The following is a 16,039-nucleotide window of genomic DNA, read 5'->3' as shown; positions in this document are numbered from 1 at the left end:
GGAAGAGGGGGGAAAAAAGGACTCCAGGCAGATTTACATTTTATGGCTGGTTAGGAAAACTTAGCTTCAGGTGAGGGCAAAAAATTATAATTTGTAGCCACAATTACACACTTTCTGCCAACCCTCCCTCAGTCTCCTCCCTCAAACTTTCTCTCTCGCTTCATCGTCTTATTATTTTTCTTATTTTCTCTTTATTTTACTTTCCTTCTTTACGTTTTCTTTTCAATATCTTCCTGTTTTCTTCCTTCTCCTGCCCTTCCTTCCCAAGTATTACCACAACAACATTCTCACACCATCACTGTGAACAAGATCGGCCCATTACTCTCAAAATAAACTCTCACGCCCATTACCTTCCATTTGCCGCCCATACGCTCACTCCAACACCCATCACCTACTTCCCCCCCCCGACCGCCCATACGCCCACTTCATCACGCAAACTTTTGCCAGCTGCTGATTTGCAGTGCCCCTGTCACTGTTATTACCACTAGTCACTACAGGTAGTGCAACTCAACACCACACTCCCTCACTACTCTCGTGTGTGTGTGTGTGTGTGTGTGTGTGTTCCAATTTTATCATTTACTATATAATTTTTTTCGTAATTTTTAAATAATTTTGGACGATAAATTTTTAATTCCAACTTTTCAAAATAAACCGACTGAAATAACAACTAAACTTTAAATAAATGTGTGTGTGTGTGTGTGTGTGTGTGTGTGTGTGTGTGTGTACATGTGTTTGTGTGTGATAGTTACCATTTTTGTTAGTGGTCGGCACTGACCACTAACCCAGTCTAAGGGCAACCGTGGCCAGTGACACCTACGCTACTCTGAGACTTCTCTCCCTGCTTTGGTTGCTCTCTTGCAACACTGCACAGCTCCTGATGACGCACTGAGAAGTGTGAAAGTATTTGAGCCCCCCCCCCCGTGGCTTCTCCTGCATAGTTAAGATCGCCCGTCTGCGATTGTTTACACATACACACATAATATATATATATATATATATATACACAGATGGGGTCCATCTCTTTTGGAAGTTGTGGGACCCATAGCCTCAGAAGTGGATAAAAAGGCTTCAAGGAAGAATATTTGTATTTCTTCCTGAAGCCGTTTGAATATTCATCTTTCCCTACCACCCCATCTTTTCATTCTTTTTTACCAATAGGTATATTTTACTACATAATATGGTACAGAAGATTTAAGCGATACATTGCTGATACAAAGATGGCACATACAGTACACGAGGTGTGAGAGATACATGTCTAGTACATATTGTTACGTGTTTGTCACTGATTATAATGCGAAAATCTCATCCAGATCCTCAGAGCTGGAGCGCGTGCCCAAAATACAGTATATATATATATCTTTTTTAAATTATTTATGTCTGTTTTGGAGTTAGCTAGTCGTACATATGCTGTTGAACTTATACTGTGAGTTAGGTGATAATTTAGTGCAGTATCAATCAGGCTGTGATGGATATGTGGGCGAGCAAGCCACCAGCAGCAAAGACAAGCACCAGACAAGCCTGGTCTTGGGCCAGGCTGCAGGAGTAAACTCACTCACTCTCACTCTCTTTGTGTCCTCTCTTGCTCTTATCCCTCTCATTAAATTTACATCAGAAAAGAGACACAGATTGCACTTGATCCCTTCTGCTAAGACATTTACATATATTAGGAGAAGCAGCAGTTAATGTACTGATCCTTGTGGGACCCCACTCATTACTCTCGGCCATCCTAAAGCCTCATCTCTTGCGGTTACATTATCGTGGGGAAGACTAAAGAGTAGGGTCCCACAAGGACCAGTACACTGCTACAGCTCCCAGTATACGTACATGCAAGTCTTAGCACAAATCTTTAATGCCAGTTTGTGTCTGTTTTCTCATGTAAATCTAATGAAGCATAAGAATGGTTACTACCCTCCAGGAAAGTGCCTCCGTGTCACCGAGAGGCTCTTGATCCAGGGATCTAGATGTATTCCTCCTTTTGGCTGAACCTGATTCCCTCCCATTTCCTAGGACTTAACGATCCCTGTGAGTTTAGCGCTTCAACCCTAATTACAATAAAAAATAATGTTATTCTGTCTCATTTCATTTTGGTATCCTTTGATCTACTGAATCACGACCTTTTTAGTCTTGCTTTTAATCATTTTTTTTTCTTTTTTAATAATTCCAGGCGAGGTATAATGACGTGCTCTCTGGTAGTTCAGAAAAAGAACTCCACCCAAAAACCCTCCACCCATCCCTGTTTTGTTTATGTGACAGTGTCAAGAAACAGTAGCAAGCAGGAAATGTGGGCTCCATTACATCGTCTGTTTCCCACGATCCCACACAGAATTCTCCATCACATCGTGTGTTTCCCACGATCCCACACAGAATTCTCCATCACATCGTCTGTTTCCCACGATCCCACACAGAATTCTCCATCACATCGTGTGTTTCCCACGATCCCACACAGAATTCTCCATCAGATCGTGTGTTTCCCACGATCCCACACAGAATTCTCAATCACATCGTGTGTTTCCCACGATCCCACACAGAATTCTCCATCACATCGTGTGTTTCCCACGATCCCACACAGAATTCTCCATTACATCGCGTGTTTCCCACGATCCCACACAGAATTACCCATCACCTCGTCTGTTTTTCCACGATCTCTCACAGAATTCTTCACCATGCCCTTTGTTTCCCACGATCTCTCACAGCAAACCATTACATTATTTACGAAGGTAATAAATTCAGTTCTTAAGTGAGATTTTTAATTATTAAGTTATAAAATAAGATGCTTTTATTTTAGATGCATCGCCGACATGCAGGTAAACATTACCAGTCCTAGAATAATTGGAATATTTATGTGATAATTAGTATTAGATCTTGTATGTTTTAAGGCCTAGTAAAGATTAATATATATATATATATATATATATATATATATATATATATATATATATATATATATATATATATATATATAGAATGCAATAAGATCATAGTAAACAGGTGATCACAATATGCAGAATAACCACTGTGAGAAAACAGTGAAATTCCAAGTGCTTTCATGATTTCTCACATTATCAGTAATGTGAGAAACCACAAAAGCGCTTGGAATTTCATTATTTTTCACAGTAGTTATTCTGCATATATAAAAATTAACTACGACAAAGGATTTTGCTGTCATAATGATTCTAAAATTCTGGAGAAAATTATCACGTCTGTACATTTCTAGAAAGATAATGTATCTGAAGGTAACAATACCATATAATAAGAGATGGAAAATACAAATTTCTTATACTCAAATAGGTGTTGTCTTAGACATGGACTAAAAGTACTTAATGAACCCAAAATAACACCTTGACTCTTCACTGCTTTGTTTACCAAGGCCACAAACCATGATGCCAGCCATAACTCAAAGTACAAATTAAATTATTCATGCTATAATCCATCTTCTGACACCACACAAACATCCCATACCAAAATCTACACCTTTAAAATCAGGCACAAACAGATCATAAACAACCCACACCTCAATACAACCCACACCCCAATACAAAGAACGTACATTCCAATATTAACAACCCACACCCCAATACAAAGAACCCTCACCCCAATACAAACAACCCACACCTCAATACAAAGAACCCACATCCCAATATAAAGAACCCACATCCCAATATAAATATCCCACATCCCAATACGAACATCCCACAACCCAATACGAGCAACCCACGTCCGAATACAAACAACCCACACCCCAATACAAACAACCCACACCTCAATACAAACAAGTCACACCCGAATAAAAACAACTCACACCTCCAATATAAACATCCGACACCCTAATACCAAACCCATACTCTAATACAAATAATTCACACCGGAGCACCACTCAAAACACCAGCAGCCTTTGGAAGCAATATAGGTAGATGATGAGCGCCTCTACCTTCGTTCTCTCCACTGAAGAACAGCTAAGGCAGGCGATTACCTCAACCCCTCTACCTACCTTCATCCTATCCCTCATCTTCTCACCCTTTTCCCCGACACACACACACACACGCACACACACACACACACACACACACACACACACACACACACACACACACACGCACACTCACACGCACACACACACCCACACGCACACGCGCACACGAGCGCACGCACACACACACACACACACACACACACACACACACACACACACACACACACAGGCAATGAATACACGCAGAGAAAATCCCAAGCCACATTTACATAACAAACCAGCGGTGGAGTAAGAATATCATAGACTCAGACTTACTCCAAGAATTGCCAGAAAAAGCGTCTCTAAAAGAATACTGAAAAACAAAAGTGGAATGGCAGCCACTTAAAAATATAAATAGTGCGACACTTACCTAAGACCCGCATCTCGCGGAGCTCAAGACCCATGACCCTTTTGAATAGTAAGTTAAATTTGCCTAAGTTATAGTTTAGATTTAATTAACTTAGCCCGATCACTGGACCTACTGCCTACATGGCTCATATCAGAAGACCTGCTGCCTGCAAGGCTTCTATCAGTAGTCCTGCAGCCTGCATCGTTACTACCAGAAGACCTGTTGCCTACATGACTACCATCAGTAGACCTGCTGCCTACATGGTCCAAAAAATTAACTTTCGGCCTACATGGTTTGACTACTGTACACGACTACTGCACCTGTTACCTGCATCGACTGATCACTGCACCTGCTGCCAGTACCGACTGATCACTGCACCTGCTGCCTGTACCGACTGATCACTGCACCTGCTGCCTGCATCGAGTGATCATTGCACCTGCTGCCTGCATAAAGTGATCACTGCACCTGCTGACTGTATCGACTGATCACTGCACCTGCTGCCTGTACCGACTGATCACTGCACCTGCTGCCTGCATCGAGTGATCACTGCACCTGCTGCCTGCATCGAGTGATCATTGCACCTGCTGCCTGCATCGAGTGATCATTGCACCTGCTGCCTGCATCGACTGATCACTGCTCCTGCTGCCTGCATCGACTGATCACTGCAACTGCTGCCTGCATTGACTGATCATTGCACCTGCTGCCTGCATCGACTGATCACTGCACCTGCTGCCTGCATCGAGTGATCATTGCACCTGCTGCCTGCATCGAGTGATCATTGCACCTGCTGCCTGCATCGACTGATCACTGCTCCTGCTGCCTGCATCGAGTGATCATTGCACCTGCTGCCTGCATCGAGTGATCATTGCACCTGCTGCCTGCATCGACTGATCACTGCACCTGCTGCCTGCATCGAGTGATCATTGCACCTGCTGCCTGCATCGACTGATCACTGCACCTGCTGCCTGCATCGAGTGATCATTGCACCTGCTGCCTGCATCGACTGATCACTGCACCTGCTGTCTGCATCGACTGATCACTGCACCTGCTGCCTGCATCGACTGATCACTGTTCCTACTGCCTGCATCGAGTGATCATTGCACCTGCTGCCTGCATCGACTGATCATTGCACCTGCTGCCTGCATCGACTGATCACTGCACCTGCTGCCTGCATCGAGTGATCATTGCACCTGCTGCCTGCATCGACTGATCACTGCACCTGCTGCCTGCATCGACTGATCACTGCACCTGCTGCCTGCATCGAGTGATCATTGCACTTGCTGCCTGCATCGACTGATCACTGCTCCTACTGCCTGCATCGAGTGATCATTGCACCTGCTGCCTGCATCGACTGATCATTGCACCTGCTGCCTGCATCGAGTGATCATTGCACCTGCTGCCTGCATCGACTGATCACTGCACCTGCTGCCTGCATCGACTGATCACTGCACCTGCTGCCTGCATCGACTGATCACTGCACCTGCTGCCTGCATCGACTGATCACTGCACCTGCTGCCTGCATCGACTGATCATTGCACCTGCTGCCTGCATCGACTGATCATTGCACCTGCTGCCTGCATCGACTGATCACTGCACCTGCTGCCTGCATCGACTGATCACTGCTCCTGCTGCCTGCATCGACTGATCACTGCTCCTGCTGCCTGCATCGACTGATCACTGCTCCTGCTGCCTGCATCGACTGATCACTGCTCCTGCTGCCTGCATCGACTGATCACTGCTCCTGCTGCCTGCATCGACTGATCACTGCACCTGCTGCCTGTATCGACTGATCACTGCACCTGCTGCCTGCATCGACTGATCACTGCTCCTGCTGCCTGCATCGACTGATCACTGCTTCTGCTGCCTGCATCGACTGATCATTGCACCTGCTGCCTGCATCGACTGATCATTGCACCTGCTGCCTGCATCGACTGATCACTGCACCTGCTGCCTGCATCGACTGATCATTGCACCTGCTGCCTGCATCGACTGATCACTGCACCTGCTGCCTGCATCGACTGATCATTGCACCTGCTGCCTGCATCGACTGATCACTGCTCCTGCTGCCTGCATCGACTGATCACTGCTCCTGTTGCCTGCATAGTCCTAGAAATAATCTCAACATCACCAATGTGATCTATATTATTTTATAAGAGCAACGAACTATACAACATTCATTCTCATGTTTTCTAAGCTCACTCGTGTGTGCGTGTGTGTGTGTGTGTGTGTGTGTGTGTGTGTGTGTGTGTGTGTGTGTGTATGTATGTGCGTGTGTGTGTGTACTCAATTCACCTAATTGTGGTTGCAGGGGTCGAAACTCAGCTCCTGGCCCCGCCTCTTCACTGAACGCTACTAGGTCCTCTCTCTCACTGCTCCATGAGCTTTATCATACCTCGTCTTAAAGCTATGTATGGTTCCTGCCTCCACTACCTCACTTCCTAGACTGTTCTACTTCCTGACTACTCTATGACTAAATAAATACTTCCTAACATCCCTCTGACTCATCTGAGTCTTCAACTTCCAAGTGTGACCCCTTGTTTGTGTGTCCCCTCTCTGGAGCATCCTGTCTCTGTCCACCTTGTTTTGATATCTCCCCTTACCCTCCTGTCCTCCAGTGTCGTCAGGCCGATTTCCCTTAACCTTTCTTCGTAGGACATTCCCCTTAGCTCTGGAACTAACCTTGTCACAAACCTTTGCACTTTCTCTAATTTCTTGACGTAATTGATCGAGTGTGGATTCCAAACTGGTGCTGTATACTCCAGTATGGGCCTGACGTACACGGTGTACAGCGTCTTGAACGATTCCTTACTAAGGTATCGGAACGCTATTCTCAGGTTTGCCAGGCGCCCATATGCTGCAACAGTTATCTGGTTGATGTGTGCTTTCGGAGACGTGCTCGGTGCTATACTCGCCCCAAGATCTTTCTCCTTGAGCGAGGTTTGCAGTCTGGCCACCTAGCCTATACTCTGCGGTCTTCTTTGCCCTTCCCCGATCTTCATGACTTTGCATTTGGCGGGGTTAAGTTCGAGAAGCCAGTTGCTGGACCAGGTGTCCAGCCTGTCCAGGTCACTTTGAAGTCCTGCCTGATCCTCATCTGATTTAATTCTTCTCATTAACTTCACATCATCTGCGAACAGGGACACTTCTGAGTCTATCCCTTCCATCATGTTATTCACGTATACTAAAAATAGCACTGGTATTAGGACAGACCCCTGTGGGACCCCGCTTGACACAGGTGCCCACTGTGATACCTCATCACGTAACATGACTCGCTGTTGCCTCCCTGTCAGGTATTCTCTGATCCACTGCAGTGCCCTTCCTGTTATACGTGCCTGATCCTCTAGCTTCTACACTAATCTCTCGTGAGGAACTGTGTCGAAGGCCTTCTTGCAGTCCAAGAAAATGCAGTCAACCCACGTATCTCTCTCTCTCTCTCTCTCTCATGTGTGTGTGTGTGTGTGTGTGTGTGTGTGTGTGTGTGTGTGTGTGTGTGTGTGTGTGTGTGTGTGTGTTTCTGTCTTCACCGAGTTGTGTTTGTGGGGGATCGAGATCTGGCTCCAGACCCTGCCTTTCAACTACTTGCGTCGGCATCATTGACTTCTGGCTTCTTGGGCCATCATATCTACTCTTGAAGCTGTGTATTGAGTTTGCTTCTGCCACTCATCTAAGCCATTCCACTGTTCAACATCAAGGTCCTTCTCACACCCCGATACTTGCAGCATCTCACCGTTCATGCTGTACTCCTTGCCCGGTCTAGGCTCGCCTCCAAACCATGTGACTACATTTGTTTGGGTTGAACTCGAGGAGCCACTTGTATGATCATATTTTCAATCTGAGGTCATCCTGGAGTTTATCACTGTTATCCTCTGTTTTTACTCTTCTCATTAGTAACATATCTAGAAACAATGATAAGAAAGACTCAATTTCTTCTGTTTGGTTTCTGACATATTAGCAATAGTAACATTCCTAATTCTGAGTCTTGTGGCCCCACTCATTACTTACCCCGATGCTAATGTCTCATTCCTTGTTGTTACTCTCTCTCTTCTGTCCTTCAGATATCCCCTGACTCTCTTGAGTATTCTTGTCTTTTAACCTTGTATGTTCCTATAATTTGTGTTCTAAGATTGTCTCAAATGCTTCCTTGCAGTCCAAGAAGATGCAGTCTACCCACCCCTGTCTTTCTTCTTTTATCTCAATGACTCTACCGTAGAATTCCAGCAAATTCATATTCGTAAGACATGATTTTACATCCTATATCCGTATATACTGATTTTCTGTAAAGAATTTTTTTTTCCGGGTATCCTAATGTTATTTACTTTATAATCGCCACAATTTTAAACAATATATATGGTAACTGATATTAGCCTCTAATTCAGTGCTTTTTGTTTGTCCAAAATTTTATATATATGGACTATATTTGCCGGTTGGCAAGTTTCTGACTTTGCTATAGGGTCACAGTGGTTCTGTTCCTCTCTCAGCACCTTTCGAGATACCTGATATCCAGTTTGGTTCCACTGCTTTTGCCACAGAGAACTCACTTAATAGTCTCATTACTTTTGCGTTGCTGCTTTCAAGCATCTATTCTGACCAAAGTACCTTCCGTTAACTTTCAACTTCCTTTTGTGACGACCTTTTAAAATCTTGTTTTAAAATTCTTTGCATGCTTCTGTCCCTCGTCAGCATTCTTCCTCCCTCCTCCTCCAGTCTTATTACTTGGTCCTCCACAATCGTTTATTTTCTTAGGTGGTGTTGGAGTAACTAGTGTTCTGTTCCGGACTATGATGCTCCATCGTTTTCAAACTGTCTTTTGGATTCCCTTCTCATTCTTACGTCTAGCACTCTTCCTGTTCCTGATGTTTAATTTGCTCTGCATCTCTCAAGACACTGTCCTCTCTGCATTCCTGACAGAACCAGGGGCTCTCTTTTTGTTTTTATTTCATTTTTATTTGGTATAAATCTTTACTTAATTCTTAGTATTTTGACTCGATTACATCCATTTTTTGTGCATCTATGCACTCCATTTACCTTCCCATTGCAATTTTCTAAGAAAATTTTTCATTCTATCAAAATCTCTCCTTCTGCAGTTCAATTTATTTCTCAGTTACCATTTCCATTAGGTACTCAAGCTTAGGATAATATGATTGCTGGCACCCAATGATTTATCAAAGGTAATCTGACACACACACACACAAGGCAGAGATAAGGACAGACAAGTAAAATAGTCGAGAAGTTTTTTCCCCTGTTCCCAACAGGTTAAACCTTAATGAGTGGTCAACTTTGCCTCAGCTGTGGCATGTGTGCGTGTGTGTATGTGGGAGGGGCGGTGTAGAGGGGGATGGTGGGGGGAAAGTATCTGAGATGCAGTTGTTGTGCAATGATGGTAGTAAATATTAGAAGTGTACGAGTATCAGAGAAAGCATAGATCACTAATTTCACATACTAGGTGAAGGTGTTTGTTGTGGATGATGAGTGTCAAGAGAGTCAGTTGAGTTGTGAATGTTGACTGTAGCGCTGCGAGAGACTGTTCACAAAATGTTCAGCTGATCCTGATGGTCTAAGGATACGAAATGCTGAGTGAGTTTCCTGTGTGACATCGACAATGCTTAATGCGTAGTGAAGACATAAAACACTGAAAATTCTGATGACCTAAGCACGTGAAATGTTACATTTTAGTTTCCTGTGACAGGCAATTATTAACAAGCCAGAGATTTCCCATCAAGGTAGTGACTCAAAGAGAAAGAGAAAGAGAAAAACAGAGAGAGAGAGAGAGAGAGAGAGAGAGAGAGATAGATAGATTCACCATTACTCATTCTCTAGTTGTCATTTTAGAATCGCTGTCATCATCATTCAAATAACCACCATATCCCCACCTGTCCTTCACACATGAGACATTGGCTAAATGACTTCCCAAATCCTGTCATAATATCACCTTGTCCACACTATAATAGCACATCAGTTCATAAAAACTATTCATTCCACTTATTCCAATGCAATTTGCCCACACGTCTGCTGGATGCTGAAATCTGCCTGTTTTAATCAGTCCATTCTAAATGTTTAAACAACTTCCACAATCCTTCCTCCGCACCCTGAATTATACCTTTTATATTACCAATGTTTTTTTTTTTCACCTCAGTCTCATATGACGTCTCCACTTCATCCTCGCTACAACATTTGAAGAGAATGCCTCACACCCATACAAAAATGATGGCACAACTACACTCTTATACATGCCTCCTCCTTGCATCCACTGAAAAAATTGTCTTTTGGAATGACTCCTCAACACTCCACCCATCTTCCTTCCCTCATCTATTTCTTCTGTAATTCACCTCGTCTTTCGTAAACCCACCTGCTGATATATTTATTCCCAGATACCTAAAAATATTTACCTCCTCTGTACGTTCATCACGTTGCTCTCTTTTATGTTCACTTTCAACTTCAATCTTTTACAAACCCTCGCAAACCTCCCACTAATCCCTGCAGCTTACCTGTTATGCATACCGGTATGCATAACAGCCTCATTTTCCTTTAATTCTTTTGTTCACTCTAGTTCCTTTTCTCCTTATAGAAAGAAGCTATCCATGCTTTCTGCCAAAGCCTTGGGATCTTCCCTCCAACAATTCGAAAACTTATTTCCCCAGCTATATCTCATATCTCACCTGATTTACTCCATTCACCCTACCCACTGCATCAACCACTTCCTCCACACTACCTTCGGACTCTTCAAACTTCCTAATGGATCACATTCCTGTCTGCCCAACGCATGAAATCTCCGCCGGCATTTTTATCGTCAACGTTAAGTAGATCCTCAAAACACACTATTCGTATCTAAAATTATACTATTAATTCTATCTATCATTTCAATATTTATTTCTATGCAAAAATTGTTGTATATTCTCAGAAAAATTGGCTGATGACGACTCACTCATTACTTCACTAGTTCTTTTCATTTTTTTTTTTGCCTTTTCCTCATACACTTTTTAGCCTCTGTTATTTACACTCACATACACAGCCTCCCTCCCATCGCTTTTTTTTCACATTGTTAAAATCTTTGTACGCTGGCTTTATCTTACCACTATTCGTTTTTCCTGCCCCACTCACCCAAATGCCTTCCTTTAACTAGAAACCACTGTTGTCCACGCTACCATTGCATTCTTAAAACTATTCACTATTTCTTCGACCCCCTCCTCCTCCTGCTTTCTCTCTCTCTCTCTCTAACCCATATTTCTCACATTAGATGCTTCAACCCCACACTAATTCTTCCTTTTTTTTTTTTTTTTTAGTTCGCTTTCATTTCATTAGAATTAAAATTATTTTTCTTATACCCTCCCCTCCCACCTTCCTTTTACTCTAGCTAACACATATATATATATATATATATATATATATATATATATATATATATATATATATATATATATATATATATATATATATATATATATATATATATATATATATATATATATATATATATATATATATATATATATATATATATATATATATGAATATGTATATTATAATCTGACATATCATTTGCTCCTCTAAAAACATTAACACAAAAATAATGTACCTTCCATCAAATCAAAGTATCATAATTCTCACTTTAATCATAATATCACGACTTGCATAATTAGTTTTTCTCTTCTTAAAATAAAGGCCCCTGTCACCAATTATCCTTGACATTCAAAACTTTGATATTCTGCCTTACACAAAGCAATTATTTACTCAGTTCAAAATTCATAAACATTCACCTAACTCCTAGACTCTCTCCTCTCAGGAATATTAACATTTAGTATAACCCCCTTCTCACATCCCACTTAAATTTTATATTACACAGTTTAAGAATTCAATCAATTATACACACATTTTCCACAACTATGCATTAAACATTACCTCTGCTTCTCCTGCTCTCTGACATACACAACTTTCTTTCACTGTAATTCCCACATACAATCTCTTCCTCCCATTTTAATTATCACAGCACTAAGATATTCAGTTTATTTCCTTCATAATATCAGCAATTAGTTTACACACAAATAACAAAAATTCCAAAATTCAATATTTTCTTTTTAGAACTGGCATACATGTTTTTTTTTTTACGAGGCACTTGTTGAAGCATTATGGAATCCTACTATGACATGCACTGCTTATGAAGGAAGAATTCCAACCCACTTCCATAGAGAATTCGATAAGAAATACTACATTAAGATAAAAAATTAATAAATGGAGAGAAAATGCAAAACGTAACACAAATGAATAACTTAAACATCAAAGATCCTAACGACCTAAGGATGTGAAATGTTGACACTGAGGATGAGAAGGAAGAGGAAGGGGAGGAGGAAGGGGAGGAGGAAGGGGAGGAGGAAGGGGAGGAGGAAGGGTAGGAGGAAGGGGAGAAGGAACAGGAGGAGGAAGAGGAGGAGGAAAAGGAGGAGGAGGGGGGAAGAGAGATAATAGGGAAGACAGGCCTGTTGTGTGAAGCCAGTAACATCTGGTATTGAATGGTGACTGAACACACTGGAGATCATGTTAACCAAGGATAGGAGCTGAGTGTCTTATGGTAATACCAGGATAAAGGTCTTGCTCAGGGAAGTGGAGTTCTTCGGGGGAAGGGAGTGAGGGGGGAAAGGAGAGCTTAAAGCCCCGACGAGAATGTTACTGCGGCGGGTCGATACCTTCAGAAGCTGCTAAATGCTCTAGTCGAAGCGGAACTGGGCAAGGAAAAAGAGGCAAGTGGGAGATGAGAAGAGAGAAACCGGAAGTGGGAGGAAACGGGAAGGAAAAGAGGAGGGGGAGGAGTGGGAAGGGTACTGGGAGAGGATGGTGGATTGGAATGGAGTGCAAGGAGGAAGAGGAATACATGGGAGAGAGCTAATATAGGACAGGAAAGGGAGGGAGAGAGAGTGACAAAAGGAAGGAGCAGCAGGGTAGCAGAAGTGGGCAGTGTAAGAAAAAGGAAGAGGTGAAATGGAGCTGTGAAACGAAACGGGAGGGGAATGCTAGCGGAAGGGTACACAGAAGACAGGAAAGGGGGAGGCAGGGAAGAGAGGAATGGGGGAAAGTTGTATGTAATGGAAAATGAAGAGGAAGGAACGAAAGTAGAAGAGGATGTAGAAAATGATAAGAGGGGAAGGAAAGAGCTCAAGTGGCAGCTGGCAAGTGGGATGGAGATTGGCAGGTGGGATGGAGGCTGACAGGTGAGATGGAGACTGACAGGTGAGATGGAGACTGACAGGTGGGATGGAGGCTGGCACGTAAGAGGTAGGTTGGCAGGTGAGAGGGAGGCTGGCAGGTGAGAGGTAGGCTGGCAGGTGAGAGGGAAGAATGAAGGAGAATAGGAAGGAGTGGTGTGTGAGTATTCTGGTGGTTACCACAAGCTTGTCACACGTCTGGTTTTCATTGGCTGGGGTGGGATGCTGGTGTCTTGGGGCTGGACTGCAACGCTGCGGTAACTGTACCACTGAGGGACAGATATTGGTTGGCAGGTGAGAGGTAGGGTGGCAGGTGAGAGGTAGACTGGCAGGTGAGAGGTAGGCTGGCAGATGAGAGGGAGGCTGGCAGATGAGAGGGAGGATGGCAGATGAGAGCGAGGCTGGCAGGTGAGAGGGAAGCTGGCAGGTGAGAGGGAAGCTGGCAGGTGAGAGGTAGGCTGGCAGGTGAGAGGTAGGCTGGTAGGTGAGAAGGATGCTGGCAGGTCAGAGGGAAGCTGCCAAGTGAGAGGGAAGCTGGCTGGTGAGAAGTAGGTTGACAGGTGAGAGAAGCTGGCAGGTGAGAGGTAGGCTGGCAGGTGAGAGGGAGGGTGGCGCAGGTGAGAGGGAGGGTAGCAGGTGAGAGGAAGGTTGGCAGGTGAGAGGTAGGCTGACAGGTGAGAGGTAGGCTGGCAGGTGAGAGGTAGGCTGGCAGGTGAGAGGGAAGAACGGAGGAGAATAGTAAGGAGTAGTGTGTGAATATTCTGGTGGTTACCACAAGCTTGTCACACGTCTGGTTTTCATTGGCTGGGGTGGGATGCTGGTGTCTTGGGGTTGGACTGCAACGCTGCGGTAACTGTACCACTGAGGGACAGATATCGGCACCAAGTGTCCAGTCTGAGGTGACGCCCTATACTAGTGCCCAAGACACTTCTCTATATCAAATACAAAGCCCCGTCTCGTATACCAAAATACAAACAATAAGATGGGTTTCTTTATATAGATTAAATCGTTATTTAAACGAAAGAAACCTTCAATATATCTTTGGTGGAAGGAGAAGACGTCCTATAATACACACATTTGTATATCATATACAAACTCTTTATCATATCCCCAAATCAGACCCTTTAACCAAGCAACATAAGTTGGATTGCCTTATATAGATTTTACAGTTTTTGTCACACAAGACGAACCTGCAGTAAGGACCCTTTCAGAGGGAGGAGAAGGCAAGACTCTCAGTGTAGAAATAAGCGTGGAGGAGTGGAGGCTGGCGAACGTGTTTCCTAAGCTAATATTTTGTTTTCCAATCTGCGGGTCTTGTAGGCCCCAAAGTGCCGGGCGGTAATGGAATTATCCTGGAGGTGAGTCGGAATACGTTGCTTAGCATGCTCAGTGTCCACTTTTCCAGCGTCGTCTGTTCTCCTATTTTTCTTCTTCTTGGAAAACTGTTAACTATGAATGATATATTTACATGTTGCCTACGGTATTTTTTTTTCTTTATGAATTGTTTACATTGTTAAATGTCACGGTAAATACTGTTGACAGAGGCGGGAATATATTTGGAAAGGTGACAACAGAACTGAACACAGTCTGTGCTACACTAACCCAGTCCACGTTACACCACTACGGTATTGACTACACCACAGTCTAAGCCACAGCAACACACCATGGACCACAGCAACACAGTCTAGGCCACAGCAACACACCATGGACCACAGCAACACAGTCTAGATGTAGAGAAGGCTACACAACACAAGCGGTGATCACATTATCATGCGGCACTGCACCTCCAAGCGGCACACGAGCTAGCGAGGTGGGACAGTTCACGGTGCCTCAACTTGGGCATCACCTGTCATGCTTGGCACTGTGACGAGTGCCTCAGGGAATGCCATACCCCCCCCTGGCTGCCATCAGTACACAGGTGCCCCTCCTCCCTCCCCCAGGGGACACATTAAGCTATCATTAACAGCTTGCCAACGACGAGGTAATTAGCCCTCGTTACCACAGTGAAGGGGCTAAGGGCCCGGGCCAGCTGGGAGCCCTCGGGGCTCCTGTGAGGGCTGGGAGCAGCCCTAGGAGTGGGTCTACGTGCCCAGGTCTGAGGGCGGGTGAGGGTCGGGACGCGACGAGGAAGTGAGCGAAGCTCACGGCAGCTGGTCGACTACTGGCCGCCCCGACTACCACTAACCGCCCCGCCCCCACCCACCCACACCCAACCAATCCCCATCCAACCTCACAACACCCGACCATCCCACACCCCCACAATACACGACCAGACCTTAGGTCATCACACCATTTTACATCCAGTCATCACTCACCCATACCACCTACAGTCATCACTCACCCATACCACCTACAGTCATCACTCACCCATACCACCTCCAGTCATCACTCACCCATACCACCTACAGTCATCACTCACCCATACCACCTACAGTCATCACTCACCCATACCACCTCCAGTCATCACTCACCCATACCACCTCCAGT

General features: G+C 44.3%; 1 protein-coding gene across 1 annotated transcript in view; it reads right to left on the bottom strand.

The window, feature by feature from the left end:
• The window catches only part of LOC128691390 (uncharacterized), a 475,319-nt gene extending 459,622 nt beyond the window's left edge, over positions 1-15,697 (bottom strand). The window contains exon 1 of the mRNA XM_070091592.1: positions 15,552-15,697. The gene's annotated coding sequence lies outside the window, so the exon portion shown is untranslated. The remainder of the gene's footprint in view (positions 1-15,551) is intronic.
• Between the last annotated feature and the right edge of the window lie 342 nt (positions 15,698-16,039).

Source organism: Cherax quadricarinatus, chromosome 36 (genome assembly GCF_038502225.1).
Source record: "Cherax quadricarinatus isolate ZL_2023a chromosome 36, ASM3850222v1, whole genome shotgun sequence".
Lineage (NCBI taxonomy): Eukaryota > Metazoa > Arthropoda > Malacostraca > Decapoda > Parastacidae > Cherax > Cherax quadricarinatus.
The sequence above is the reverse complement of the archived record's forward strand: the minus strand, read 5'-3'. Positions and strand labels throughout refer to the sequence as shown.